The sequence below is a fragment of the Hippopotamus amphibius genome, chromosome 6, assembly GCF_030028045.1.
Source record: "Hippopotamus amphibius kiboko isolate mHipAmp2 chromosome 6, mHipAmp2.hap2, whole genome shotgun sequence".
In the NCBI taxonomy this organism is placed as follows: Eukaryota; Metazoa; Chordata; class Mammalia; order Artiodactyla; family Hippopotamidae; genus Hippopotamus; species Hippopotamus amphibius.
This window is the reverse complement of record NC_080191.1, coordinates 71,531,372-71,546,132: the sequence shown is the minus strand read 5'-3', so window position 1 is coordinate 71,546,132 and position 14,761 is coordinate 71,531,372.

Here is a 14,761-nt window from a genome sequence, read left to right as displayed (position 1 = left end):
AAAGATACATGTACCCCAATGTTCACAGCAGCATTATTTACAATTGCCAAGATATGGAAGCAACCTAAGTGTCCATCGACAGATGAATGAATAAAGAAAATATGGCATACACACACACACACACACACACACACACAGGAGTACTACTCAGCCATGAAAAAGAATGAAATTTTTCCATTTGCAACAATATGGATGGACATGAAGGGTATTATACTAAGTGAAATAAGTCAGACAGAGAAAAACAAATACTATATAATATCACTTATACGTGGAACCTAAAAAAAAAGAAAACAAAAAACTAGTGACTATAACAAAACAGAAACAGACTCACAAATATAGAGAGCAAACTAGTGGTTACCAGTGGGGAGAGGGAAGGGGGGAGGAGCAAAATAGGGGTAGGGGATTAAGAAGTATAAAATACCATGTATAAAATAAATAAATAAGCTAAAAGGACATACTGTACAATATGAAGACTATAGCCAATATTTTACAATAACTATAAATGGAGTATAACCTTTAAAAATTGTGAATCACTGTGCTGTACACTTGACCCTTATATCATATTGCACAACAAATATACCTCAATAAAAAAAGAGAAAACTTATAGACTTCATTTCTCGAATCTTCATTAAAAAAAGATTTTCCCGAGTGTGGAATGACTTACATGGATTGTTACCAGAAGGTAGGAAGATGTACTAGATAAACATTCAACTATCTTTGGCCCAACAGGCCTTTCTACTTCCCCAGTCTTCCTATTCATGTGGTCCTGGTATTTCGAACTAAATCGCTAACTTATTTTTTTTCTGTAATATAAAAACATGCATTTTAAATTTAGTTTCCAAGTTTTGGTGGTATTCAACTAAATTTAAATCAATAATTTATTTTACTGGGAATAGGACCACATAAAGTTTGGTTCTTCTAAGCATGATTTGAGGGATTCAGTTTCTAACCCTGTAACAGTATTGGTGGACAATAGCTCATTTTCCTCTTTTTTAGCCCAATAGGAATTATGGAGCTACATTGAACACAATAGTCTGTACTTATATTTTTATTTTTTTCAGGCTCCGATAGAAATAACTCCTAAGAAGAAGGCAACATTCAATAATAAAAACACTAGGAAAATGGACTCCTGGTTTATGTACAGGAAACATACACATCATTCAAGACCAAATATGTTCAATACAAATAAAACATATAAATCTTTTATCTTATTAAGGAGAAAAGAAAATAATTTAGCAGAAATGTACACCTGGCTGTTTCCATGACAAACATGGTGTATGATCTCTTCTATTCACTAGCTCAGCTCTGAATAAAAAGGACTTGTAAGAGCTGAGGTGGGACCACCCTGGAGAGGTACTACAATCCTTGTCACACAATGTTCTGTTGCCACAAGAGCTCACAAGTGGTTGGGGTGAGAAGGCAATGTACTGTAAAAAGCGCTAATGCAGAATTATGTGCAGGATATTATGGGAATATGGAGGGTCAGTAGCCAGCTCAGCTTGTGAAGGCACAGGGTCAGGGGCTGAGGGTCTCAAATGTCCTACTTGAACACATCCTGCTGAGGATTTGGACTTTTAATCCTGAAGTTAATGAGAATTCTCTAGAGAGATTGACACTGAAGAGTCTGATCAGAGTGCTCTTCTAGAAAAATTACTTTGGCAACCATACAGAAGATGGATTCGAGAGGAATGAGGGTGGAAACAGGGAGATAAGTTCAGAGGCTATCCAGGAGAGAAATGGCAATGACCTGAGATAAGACAGAGCCAGGTGGGCAGTGAAGGGTGTGAAGAAGGGAAAGTATTCAGGAAGCATTAGAGAAATGGCAGACTGCCTGTGGGGAACAGGGGAAGGAAGGTTCCCAATGGAGTCAGCTGCTCTGCTTTGGACAACTGGTTTTCTTTGGGTCAATGGTCTTACAGAGATACCAGTTTGGGAAGAGAGATGGTGAGGTAGTTTTCTATGTCAGTACAGGTACTTGGAAATTTCTTTGTACAGCTGAGCCTCAAAACCTATTTCTGTGTCAGTCAGAATAGGTTAGATGATCCTGTGAAAACAAATCACCCCAGGTTTGAGGGACTTAAGTAAAGTGAAGGTGAATGACTCCTCTAGGCTGTATATCTCTCGTGCGTGGGTCAGCTGGGAGGGCCAGGACATCCCAATGCAGGGACCTTCTCACAGACTAGCTGCTACCTGAAGCACTGCCTGGTGCTGTGGCAAACAGAAAGAGAAAGGTGACCAAGTGTGCAGCGACTCTTCAAGCTTCTTGCCGGAAGTGACATGAGTTCATGAGCCAGAGACGGTCACATGGCCACACCCAACTTCAGAAAGGCAGGGAAGTGCATCCCTACCACATGCCTGGAACCCAGGGGCTGGGGGAGAGAGACATGTTTGGAGAAGAGCACTAATGGCAACACTTCTTAGTCTATAATCATTATCTAAGAAGACTCATTGTCAGCTAGATGTGGATCTGTGAGAAGAATAGACCCTAAAAGGATTGCCTACATGCCGAGACCAGCTCGGCGACTCGAGGCGAGTGACGGGTGCTGCAAGCTTGAAGAAGACACAGACACAGACTGAAGAGAAAAGTGGGACCGGGGGGCTCAAGACCTCTCGGATCAAGAGCCCTGCTGACTCATCCCAGGTTGCTTTTATTGAGTTCGTGGGCTAACATTCTCAGGTTACACTCATAAACAATCAAAGGCCTCACATGACTGAGGCAATTATCTTTGTTTACTTCCTGGGTCCGAGTTGAGCAGGTGTGGATTTGAGCTGGGGGTGGAGAGCAAAACAGCCCTGGGGGCAGGAGACCTCTCTCAGATATTGGGGGTCGGTGCCCCACCCCTGTTGGCCCCTCTGCGACTGTGCCTGTCTTAGGTTGTTCCTCCCTTGAGGAATCTTACCCGTCTCTGGCTAACCAGTCATCCTCCAGGACCAAACAGGGTGATATAAGGAAGGCTCTATGCACCACCCCTGTTGGCCCCTCTGCGGCTGTGCCTGTCTTAGGTTGTTCCTCCTCTGAGGAATCTTACCCGTCTTTGGCTAACCAGCCGTCCTTCAGGACCAAACAGGGTGATATTAGTCTCCACGCCCCGCACCCTCAGCTCCTCCACTGCTCAAGCAGGACATTCTGAATCCCATCGCTCGGCCCACATACTTTAACATTTTCAAGGTTTCAGAAAGGTTCCTGAATGTCTTCCCACACCTACAGACCTTAATGGTCTTTCAGTCTCTGTTATACCATTTAGTTTAATAGTATATTCAGTTCATTCAGGCAAGGAATACCTTTCATTATTATTTTCCCACTGTAATCTGGGTCCACTCTTTCTCCCTAGTGCAACAACAGGAATCCCACCTCATCTCAAGCTTGCTTTGTTTACTCAACAAATATTGACCATCTGCCACATGCCAGGCACCAGGGATACAGGAATGAACAAGGCAGACATCAGACAACATTCCTATCATATGGCTTAAAGGTCTATCAGGAAAAATAGAAATTAAACAAGTAATGACACAGTTATTTACTTATTCTTGCAATAAGTACTGGGAAAGCAAATATAACGTGCAAAGAGAATCTAAGAACGGGGGATAGTTTGGAGGGTGAGGGTGGTCAGCTGGTTGGAAAGTGGGTCAGGTAAAAGTCCAATTTGGGGAATGGTTACAGGCAGAGAGAAATGCTTGTGGGAAAGCCATAAGAGGGAACTAAAATAAATCCAGCATGGCTGGGGCACGGTAAGCAATAGAAAGAGGCGGGGGCTGGCACTGGAGACTGGAGTGAGATCACAGAGGTTGTCATAGAACAAACTAAGGAGACGGCACATTACCCCAAAAGCAGTAGGAAGTGATTGAAGTTTTAGGCAGGGGAATGACATCATCCATCTAGATATACAGACATATGAGGGCTGCTCAAAAGGAAATTTACAAGAGGAACTATCAATGTATTGGACACAATGGTGGCTTATTCTTCAAGTCCTTTTTTTTTTTTTTTTTTTTTCTTTTCTGGCTATGAGGCAAGTAGGGTCTTAATTCCCCAATCAGGGATTGAACCCACACCCCCTGCATTGGAAGCACAGAGTCAACCACTGGACCACCATGGAAGTCCCATCTTCTTCAAATCTCTACTCATATGTCCCTCCTTCATGACCCCCCCCACCTTTGACCATCCTTTCTAAGATGACATCACCACTCCTCCCACATTAGCCTTCAGATCTCACTTACTCTTCTTTTCCATAGTGCTGGTCCTTTTCTAACATTTTGATAATTTACCTATTTATTAATTTTCTGTCTTCTCTTGCTAGAATGTAAGCTCCACTGGGGCAAGGATTTTTTTCCCTAGAAAGTGCCTGCCACATGGATTCTCAACAGATATTTATTGAATTAATGGCATATCACATTATTATTTAAAGCTATATTATAAGGGGGCATATCTATCAGTGTTTATGCTTCAATATACTTAGTTTAAAATAACTGTTTCCTAACTAGGCAAAGCATGTACAGTGATTCAATTCTTAAAAATGAAAATTGCTGCTGCTGCTGAAATGCATCATCTCCTTATTCAAGTGTATGGAAAAATGTTTTTAGTTGATCAAATATCAAAACATTGAGCACATTTTAGGAAGGAAAGATTATGAAAGGTGGACAGGACTCATGAGTCACCTTGACAGCTTAGCTATTTTACAATGTTGCTACATATACCAATCAGAATGTTCTGTGTGCTGACAAAATTATGGTATTTTCACAACACAGCAGTGATTAACCCTTTAAACCTACTTTTGAAAAACAATTGCAGCCTTACTTGAAGGTGTTTTCAGGACTAATATGCAGTTGGCAAATTACAGCTTGTAACAATGTCTAGAATTCCTTGGAGAAAAGCCAGTTGAGTTGCAAAAAGTGCTGGGAAGTCTCCCTCTAATTTCCCTGTGTATCTGACCTCATATAATCAGAGGGATCTTAAGAGCTTCCAAATTTATTTCACAAATAAAATTTTCCAGGAAAAAAATCATTTCCGTTGTCAATGTCATTAATACCCATGATTTCCCTTTCATTCATTTATTAAACTCATTTATTGAGCATCTATCACATTTTCAGTACCATGGTAGATAAGGGTTCATTCGTTTATTAGCTCACTCATCAAACATTTATTTATCTGTATTGAGGAGAGACACATATTTTAAGAGGTAAAATGGAACAATAACATAATCAGGAAATTAATTTGTAAAAAAAAAGAGATGGCTTAGGTAAACAGAGGAAGATATATTTAACCTCTACAAAAAGAATACACATTCAGTTAGCTCCAGCTTTAAAAGTTATTTTGGCTGAAAGCAAGACAATGAGATTATAATTGAAAATCTTTGTATTAAACATATAAATATACTAAACCAAATATAAACACCCAAAATAACTGTTACTTCATTTATATGTCTAGCACCATAAAGAAATATGATTGGATATTATTGTCTACTTTCTAAACCACTTCAAGCTTTCACATGAAACTGTAGTGCAAGATAAGAAGACTAAAACAAAGCAGAGTTCTTGCTGAGCTTTGTTTCTTGCCTCTGCACTCATTTTTGGAAATGGGGCTCCTTTATTCATCCTTGCAGAATGAGTGCTATTTCAAGTCTGAACCACCCAGGTAGTATTAAAGAATGACTTTTAATCCCTGTTCTAGAATTTCTCTTACCAGCACTCCTACCAATGTTGGAATCCTGCCCCTGCCCTTGACCTTCTAACTGGGCTCTGATTCCTCCTAACACACTTGCCTGGATAACTGGGTATTGCCTGCTTGGTCCTCGGCTCACCAGGGCTAATGAACACTGAGCATCTTCTGGTATGTTGAATAATACCCTAATATGTGCAATTTGGGCTTAGGCAACTGCACTTCAAACCCTAGAGAGAAGCTGAGGTTCATATCCTATTTTTTCATCCTTCCGTACCTAGATCAGCCTGAATAAAGCATCCGAGTACTTTCAACAATAATTAAAGCAATCTATTCTACGTAAACTTGTTCATAGTTGAAAAAAATAGACATTGCTTGTGCCAGAATATTCTTTCACACATGTAAGAAAATCATTCATTTCATTAGCCCAGGATATCCTTCAGGATTGTGAAGGTAGGTTGTGTTATTTTATTTCTCAAATAAGTCTGCTATTTGCTCTTCTTGAAGTTTCCATGTAGGAAGGAATTTGCTGGCCATGGAATGAGCACATCTCTACTGACCTGATTTCACTCAAGCCTCTGTGAGGTAGCCCTGCCACAATTAAGACCTGCCATCTCCTCTGTGGAGTCAGAGGTCATAGTGCATTGTTTGAAGTTAGATACTTTGGTTTCCTGAATCAAGGAGGCCAAGATTAAGCTGGCAAATTTTAGAATCAGCTAAATCAAGCTCCAGAGGTATGGGTCTAACTTTCCAGGTGACAGTAACACTGAAACCTATCATAAATGTCATCCAGCCTTTGAGATGGTCACTAGGGAGAACAAAGAGGCAACAGAGGCTCTGCAGCAATGAGTTCCTTGACTGTGGACAGACCCCTGACATGAAATGATGCCAGTACACACAGCTGTATGAAATGAAGCAGATGAGGACTTGGAAATGCCTCCACGATGGCCAGCTGAAGCTCAGACACCTGCAACTAGAGAAAGCACCAGATCACCAGATGTGTTTTAAGGACTTACTATGCCTAACAAGTGGCAAGGCTGTGGGCTGCTAGGGGATTACAACCCGAGAAAGATGATGTACTTAAGTGAATATAATCACCATTGAGGATTTATAAGCAAGAGATTGTGTATCTGAGGCAGGTTTCAAACAGAAGCAGCCACACAAACCATGACTATAGTTGGAAATTGATCAACAATATTTATATACACAGTTCAGAAAGGGCTATGACTCCCTAATAAGGACTGAATGGTAATGACAGTGATATCTGCAAATGCAAAGAACAGCAAACAGCAACAAACCATGCAGCAACACCAGGTTAAGGGCTAAAGCCCCCAAGAAAACTTCAAAGACCAAACAACAGGATGTGTTACCTGAGAGATACGTACACCTTCAAAATTTTGTTGCTGACTAATGAGAAATATTTTGATGTCCCTAAGAAACAAAGCTGCATGAATACTAAGTTTATTAACTTATTTGATTTCTGTTTCATTGCTTTTGCCCACGACATGGAGGCTTTAGGGTTTTCTTGTAATGTCAACGTTCATTCTTTCTTATCAGCAAAATCCTGAGTGAGCTTGACAGGGGCTGTAGAATAGAGTCAGTAACAATGGAAACAAATTGGCTGTCTCTCTACATCTAGCAGATATAAAAGATGCACCATTGACAGTGATTCAGGTGTCATTAAATCAAATGCACATCTTTGGTGATACCCATCTAGAAGCATCTGATACAGAGACATAACAAGCCTCCAAGTCCACGAGTGATGAGCAATGATGCCAGAGAATTTCCAGTTTTGTTTTTATGAATACATCTAAAATCATTCACAATGACAATAGAATCAATCCAGTTTTAGGTTGAATAAGACAAAATTTTAAGGTCAAGACATTCATTGACCATGTCAACAACAGCTATAAATTTGGGGAACTACAACAATCAACTCATTCTTTTATTATTAATTTTTATTGGAGTATAGTTGACTTACAATGTCATGTTAGTTCAGGTGTTCAGCAAAGTGAATCAGTTATACATATACATATATCCAAAGAGCTGGAACTCTTGCATCATTTTTTTTAATCTATTTTCCTCCTTAGAAGTGAAAATGCGATCCTCCATTGAAAACTTGGTTCTCCAAACTAATTTTTTTTTTTTAGAACTTTTATTGAGATACAGTTAACAGACAATAAACAGCATATATTTAGAGTGTACAATTTGGTATCCCAATCTCCCAATTCATTCCCCCCCAACCCTCCCCGCTTTCCCCACTTGGTGTCCATGGTTTGTTCTCTACATTTATGTCTCTATTTTGTCCTTTCTTGTCTCTTGTAACATTTTTTATTTTAAAGTCTATTTTATCGGATATGAGTATTGCTACTCCAGCTTTCTTTTGATTTTCATTTGCATGGAATATCTTTTTCCATCCCCTCACTTTCAGTCTGTAAGCGAGAGAGTAGCACAGACATATATATACTACCAACTGTAAAATAGATAGTCAGTGGGAAGTTGTTGTATAACAAAGGTAGTCCAACTCGAGGATGGAAGATGCCTTAGAGGACTGGGTCGGGGAGGGTGGGGGGCACTCGAGGGGGGAGTCAAGGAAGGGAGGGAATACGGGGATATGTGTATAAAAACAGATGATTGAACTTGGTGTACCCCCAAAAAAGTAATAAATAAATAAACAAAATTAAAAAAAAAGAAAAAAAAAAGAAAAGGACCTACAAAAACAAAAACAAAACAATTAAGAAAATGGTAATAGGAACATACATATCAATAATTACCTTGAATGTAAATGGACTAAATGCACTGACCAAAAGACACAGACTGGCTGAATGGATACAGAAACAAGACCCATATATATGCTGTGTCCAAGAGACCCAAACTAATATTTTTTTTAAAAGGAAATTATCTATTTTGTTTCATTATTCTAGTATGTGGAGGTTAATTTGGGAACTTTCTAACATGAGGCTAACATAAGTATTTGAATAAACTGTAAACATAGAGACTTCTAATTTTCTAAACCTCGCATGACAATTCTGTGTCCTATGTAATGACACCCCAATGCCTGAAGCATAAGCCCTTGGACAAAGGAAAGCACCTGAGGCAAGTAGAAACAAAATTCAATATTGTTAAATGCATTATGCGCTAGAAAGAGTAAGGCCTTACTTGTTCCAGCCAAAATTAGTTTAAACAGTAACACAGCAGTTCATTCTCATCTGGTTATACTGAACATCAAATAGCCTGAACTTTCCATTTCTCTTTAATGTTCTCTTTACTGGAGAAACAGAAGTGGTTGACTGATATAATTATAGTTGATAATTATATAATTATAGCTGATCTAGGTAATTATTTTTGCATGAGAACTTTTGAAACTGACCAGCAATGTGTGTATGTTCCAATTACAAAATCTGAGGGAGGGTCAGAACCTCAGGTCTTTTCCGAGAGCTTTACTGTGGTCCTGCAGCTGGAGAGACACAAGTGCACAGCCTTCTGTAATACCCGTTATCAAGGGCAGCCCGAGTCACTTGCCCTACGCAGCTCAGAATATAAACTGTAGACCAACAACTGAAAATACGGGAAGTAAAATAATGAGAAGAAAACTTAAAGTGATACACCCTGGAAGGTGAGGCCCACTGGCTCAGCCCTCACATGCTTTTAAGTTAGACGTTTATTTGGGAAAATTCCTTCTCCAGACAAACTTGCCTGCTTAATCCTCTCCGTTTTAAAAGAAAAATATTCTCATTCCCAAGAATTCCCTTGAAATCATCCTTTTAAATCGGAAAAAAATAGAAAAAAACTGCTGCTTAGAACAGCGTTACTGTACAATGACTGTGTATGCATGTTTCCTACTCTAGTTGACTGGGAATAATAGAAGCTGAGTCTGACCTGTGATGATATTTGAAGTAATCTGGTTTCACATTTCAGGAACTAGGTAAATTCTCAGTTTATTTTCTCACTTTATAAGTGACAGTAGAATAATATATTTATCAGAGAACTGTATAAGCTTGAATTTCAGTTCCAAATTAATAAAATAAATAAGAAAAATATAACACAACCATGTATTAATAAAATAATGAAATCTATTACTCCATGAACAATTCTGAATACTATTAATCACATTTATTGGGCTTTTAATGTGTGCCATACACTGTGCTATGGGCTTTATATGCCATTGTCTCATTTGATGGCAGTAATTTTTGAGGTGGATGTTACAATCATGCCCATTTTACAGATGAGGAAACTAAGCTTTAAATACTACAGAATTTGCCCAAAGTCATGCAGCTAATAAGGGCCAATGCCAGAGATTCAGACCAATCCTATAACCAAACATCTTAGCTACCACACTTCTCAGCCCACAAATTTCTGAAAAACGACTTTGCTGACTGAAGAGCTAATTAATATGACGAGAGTCTATCATAATACTATTATATCTATCAGAAGCAGTGAATAAAGTGGAAAACATTGGATTTGAAGTTGGACATGTGGGGTTTAGGATTGCTTATACTATTATCTCACTGTGTGGTAGAGGAAAAGTCACTTAAACTCTCTACTCTTAAATCTCCTTATTTGTAAAAAGAAGGGGCTAACAGAGGATTTGGGAAAGATTTGCAGATCGTGTACAACTCCATCTGGGGTCTTGAAGGATGAGTAGGAGTTTACCTGGTACGTGAGAAAGAATATTCCAACCAGAGGAAATGGTTCACTGTGTTATTTTAATTTATGCTCAAGTAATTTTTTGATCATTTTGGGGTAGCTCTCAATGAGTCTTAAGTAAACTGGTTAACCTTATACTTCTGAGAGTATAGGTTTCTCCCTATAAGTTCTTCACAAGGGTTTTCTTCTGTGTGTCACTGTGGTAGTTGGTCCCCAAATAAACCTCCCAGTAATAGTCTCCTCCCCTTGAATCTGGGCTGTCTGTGTAGCTTGCTTTTGATCAATAGAAAACAACCGAACTGATGCTGCATGACCTTGGAGTCAGGTCACAAGAAACCTTACAGCTTCCACCTAGGCTTCTTGGAACAACCACCTTGGGATGTTCCCTCTTGGAAGCCAACCAGCATGTAATAAATGCGACTACCCTGGACCACTTTCCCATGAGGAGCCCAAGCCACATAAAGATGCCCTGTGTTGGTGCTCTGGTGGAAACCTCAACTGAGCTCTCAGTGAACGGCCAGCGTCAAGTGCCAGGCATGTGAGTGAATAACCCATCTTGGGCAGCCCAGCGGGGACTTCCGATGACTGCATCCCTGGCTGTCATCTGATTGCAACCACATGAAAGACTTCAAAGGAGAACTACCCAGTAGAGCCCTGTTAATTTCCAGAACTGTGAAAGAGAATAAGAAATTGCTTTTTTAAGCCAAAGATTGTTACACAACAATAAGTAACCAGAAAGGCACATAAGATTTAAAACAGGGAAGCAAAATGAAAATACCATATTTAAATTATTCTAATTGTTATCATGCATTAAAGTGGACATATTTCTTCCTTATTGTCGTGGAATTCGTTCCTAGCCTGAATGTTAAGCAGAACACAACTTAATAAATATGTTTGTTCTGTCTTGGAATATTATTGTCTCTTCATTTACTTCCATTCTCTCTCTTTTTTTTCTATCATGCACTTGGCTGCATTTGTTGTTTTTTTTTTTAAGAACTTTTATTGTGATACAGTTGACATGCGATAAACTGCATATGTTTAAAGTGTACAATTTGGTTTTTTTTTCTTATTAGTAATGTATATATGGCAATCCTAATCTCCCAACTCATTGCCCCCCCCCCACTTGGTGTCCATATTTTACTTCCATTCTTAAGTAACTTGAATGGTTTGATGGATGAAATGTTATACTTCCTAAGATGATCTAGTTGTTTGAGTCTCAATCTTACTGATATTCTGTGCAACCTACTATTTTCTTGCTGTGTTAGAATGGTGATCAGTTTCATGGTCTCTTTCATTTGCTATCTTATAGAAGAGAAGCTATCTTTTCATCTCTATACAGTACAAGTGCGTTCAGGATACCCAAATTTGGTTTTTGTTGCCAGTTGCTTTTGAGTTTGGATAGACATGTCACATTTGTGTGTGGGGGTGAATATATCCCCGTATAGTCATATTTGCACCTCATATGTTTTTTCTACTTTGATAGAAAAATATCCTTGGAATAAAATCACCCTAAAGTTTTACCTGAAGAAGGACATTAAGTTTTTAAAGAAAAATACAAATTCCACTTCCACCTCAGGTTGTTGCCTGAGGCAATCAGATTGTCCTTAGCTTTAGTTCTGTTTCTTGTACTCCTATTGTATCTTACTCTTGTATCTTGAAGACATTTGCCCTCACATGTTGGCGTAAATTGTCGATCTACATGTAATTATTGTTGGTTTGGTTTTTCTTTATTAATTCTGATACTCAGAATAAAATGTGTATTAAATCAGAGATACAGAAAAAAATTTATATGGTGACATGTATGTATATTGGCTTGGAAAAAATAAGTTCAATGTATTATCTAAAAACATATTTTGGATATTGTCTTTTCTGACCACTGAGAGAGAGAAAAAAAATCTTTCTATTTGTAAAAATAATGAATGTCAGTGCTTATTCTTGCTTCAAATTTGTTGAACATTATTTATTATGTCCTTAGGTTTTCAGAGGGAACATATTGATAAGGAAACATCTTTCTTTCTCTCATGTATTTTTTTTAGTCAATTTTTTTTCTTTCAACTTTCATGGTTGAAATTTACAGGTTTTTCTGGATACAAGAACCTGGCATTTCTTAATCTTTGCCACTGGAACTATGCTACTATTTTCAAAGCTTAGTAAGATTTTCTTCCAAAACAACCAATAAAATTTCAAAAATTGGTTTTACCCTTGACATGATTCATTAATTTGTACATGATACTCCCATAGTTGGGAGATTTTCAAACATTTTTCTGCTACCACCCATGACAGAAGGATGTTTGTGTGTGGGATACTCCCCCATGCATAGTAACAGAGACATGATTAGCATAATGAAGACAGACTATGGCTTTCCATACTTTCCATGCCATATGTAAATAATTTACTGTACGTAATTTCACACTATTATAGGATTACAATGAATCCACTCCACTTTATTTTTGAAAAGTAAATCACCCACAGATTGTAATATTTTAACTATTATTGGAAATATGTTACTTGTTCAAAATCTCTTAACTAATAGCAAGGTATGCGACCCAATATCACTTTTGGACTATGGGAGAACCAGGATTCTACACTATTTCCTTATTTCATGACAATTGTCTAATTTATTGGCACAATATTCATAACAATCTCTTATTGTCTTAACATCCATAAGACCTATCCTCTCTTTCATTACTATCATTGAAAATTTGTGTTATCTCTCTTTTTCCTTTCTGGCTAGGGAGCTTATCAGTTCTATTGATCATTTCAAACAGCTTTTTGTTTCATTGAATTTCTCTATTTTTTGTCTATTTTCATTTTCATTGATTTTTACTTTTACTTTCTGCTCATGCTGTTTCATTTCTTCTTTTTCTCATTTCTTAAGGTTGAAACAGTTTTTCATTCTTAAAAATATCTTAATGCTATAAATTTCCCTCTAATTTCTGCTTTACCTGCATCCCACAAATTTTGATATGCAGCATTTTCATTGATTTAATTCAAAGTATGGGTTGTTTAGAATGTGTTGTTTAGTTACCAAACATGTAGGGATTTCCAGGTATCTGTTATTTTTAGTTAAATTCTACAGTAGTAAGAGAACACAGTTTGTATAATTGTAATCCTTTTAAATTTATGAGACTAGCTTTATGGTCCAGATGTGATCTATCCTGGTAACTACTCCATGTTCACTTGAAAAGAATGCATTCCAGTGTCATTGGGTGGAATCCTTTATAATTGTCGATTAGATCAAACTGATTGATATGGTTATTTCAAGTCATCTATAATCTTACTAAGTTTCTGTCTACCTTTCCTATCAATAGAAGAGTGTTGAACTCCTGAAGTATAATTGTGGATTTGCCTATTTCTCCTTTCAATGTTATTAGTTTTTGCTTCAGCCCATTTTGAAACCCTTCTCCTCATATATAAACATGTAGGATTGTTATATATGCTTGAGGAATTTTTATCTTTATGACATGTGCCTCTTTAACCCTATTAATACTCATTATGTAGTCTGCTCTGTCTGATAATATTGCCACTCCAGCTGTATTTAAATCAGATTTATTGAGGTTTAATTTATATACAATAAATTCACCAATTTTAAGTGCACAAATTAAGTTTTGAGAAATATATGCAGTTGTGTAACTATCATCGCAATCATAATATCAAACATTTCCATCACTCCAAAATAGTTACCTCTACCCCTTTGCAGCCAATCTCTTTCCCCATCCCTGGTACCTGGCATGTTTTGTCTCTATAGTTTTGCCCTTTTCAGAATGTTATATAAAGACAAACACAACAATAAGTAGTGTTTGGGGTTGGGCTTCTTTGATATAGCACAATACATTTGAGATACATCTATGTTGTTTAGTTTCTTCTTCGTTATTGCTTAGTAATATTCCATTGTGTGGTTATACCGCATTTTGTTTATCCATTTACCAGTACAATAACATTCTTCCAGTTTGGCACCACTGTGTAAAGCTACTATAAAATTTGAGGACAAGGTTTTGCATGGAAGTGTGTTTTTATTTCTCTTGTTTAAATATCTAGCTGTGGTATTGCTAGGCATGGTAAGACTAGCATTTGAATCCTGACAAAGGTAGTCTTGGGCTGCCTCTCTTTAGTCTTCATGCTTTCAATTAATGCTAGAATCAGTCCCGACAGTTACAAAATCATGACTCCGTACTCAACACTAAACCAGGTGAAAGAGAGTACACAACAAAACCTTGATAGCTACAGGTAGACATTTTAAAGCCTCAAGGCCTAATAGAGGCCACCTGTAGCCAGGAAAAATGGCAAGAAAATTCACAAATGAAGTTCTGATCTTGATTCTACTGTGAGACTTTAAAAGATTTTTTTTAGTTTAAGGTAACCAATAATCTTCGAAAATGTCAACACGTGAAACTATTAATGTAGCCAAATCCCTGTTTAGAAATCCATGTATGCAATTCAAACACACTTAAGACATTCAAA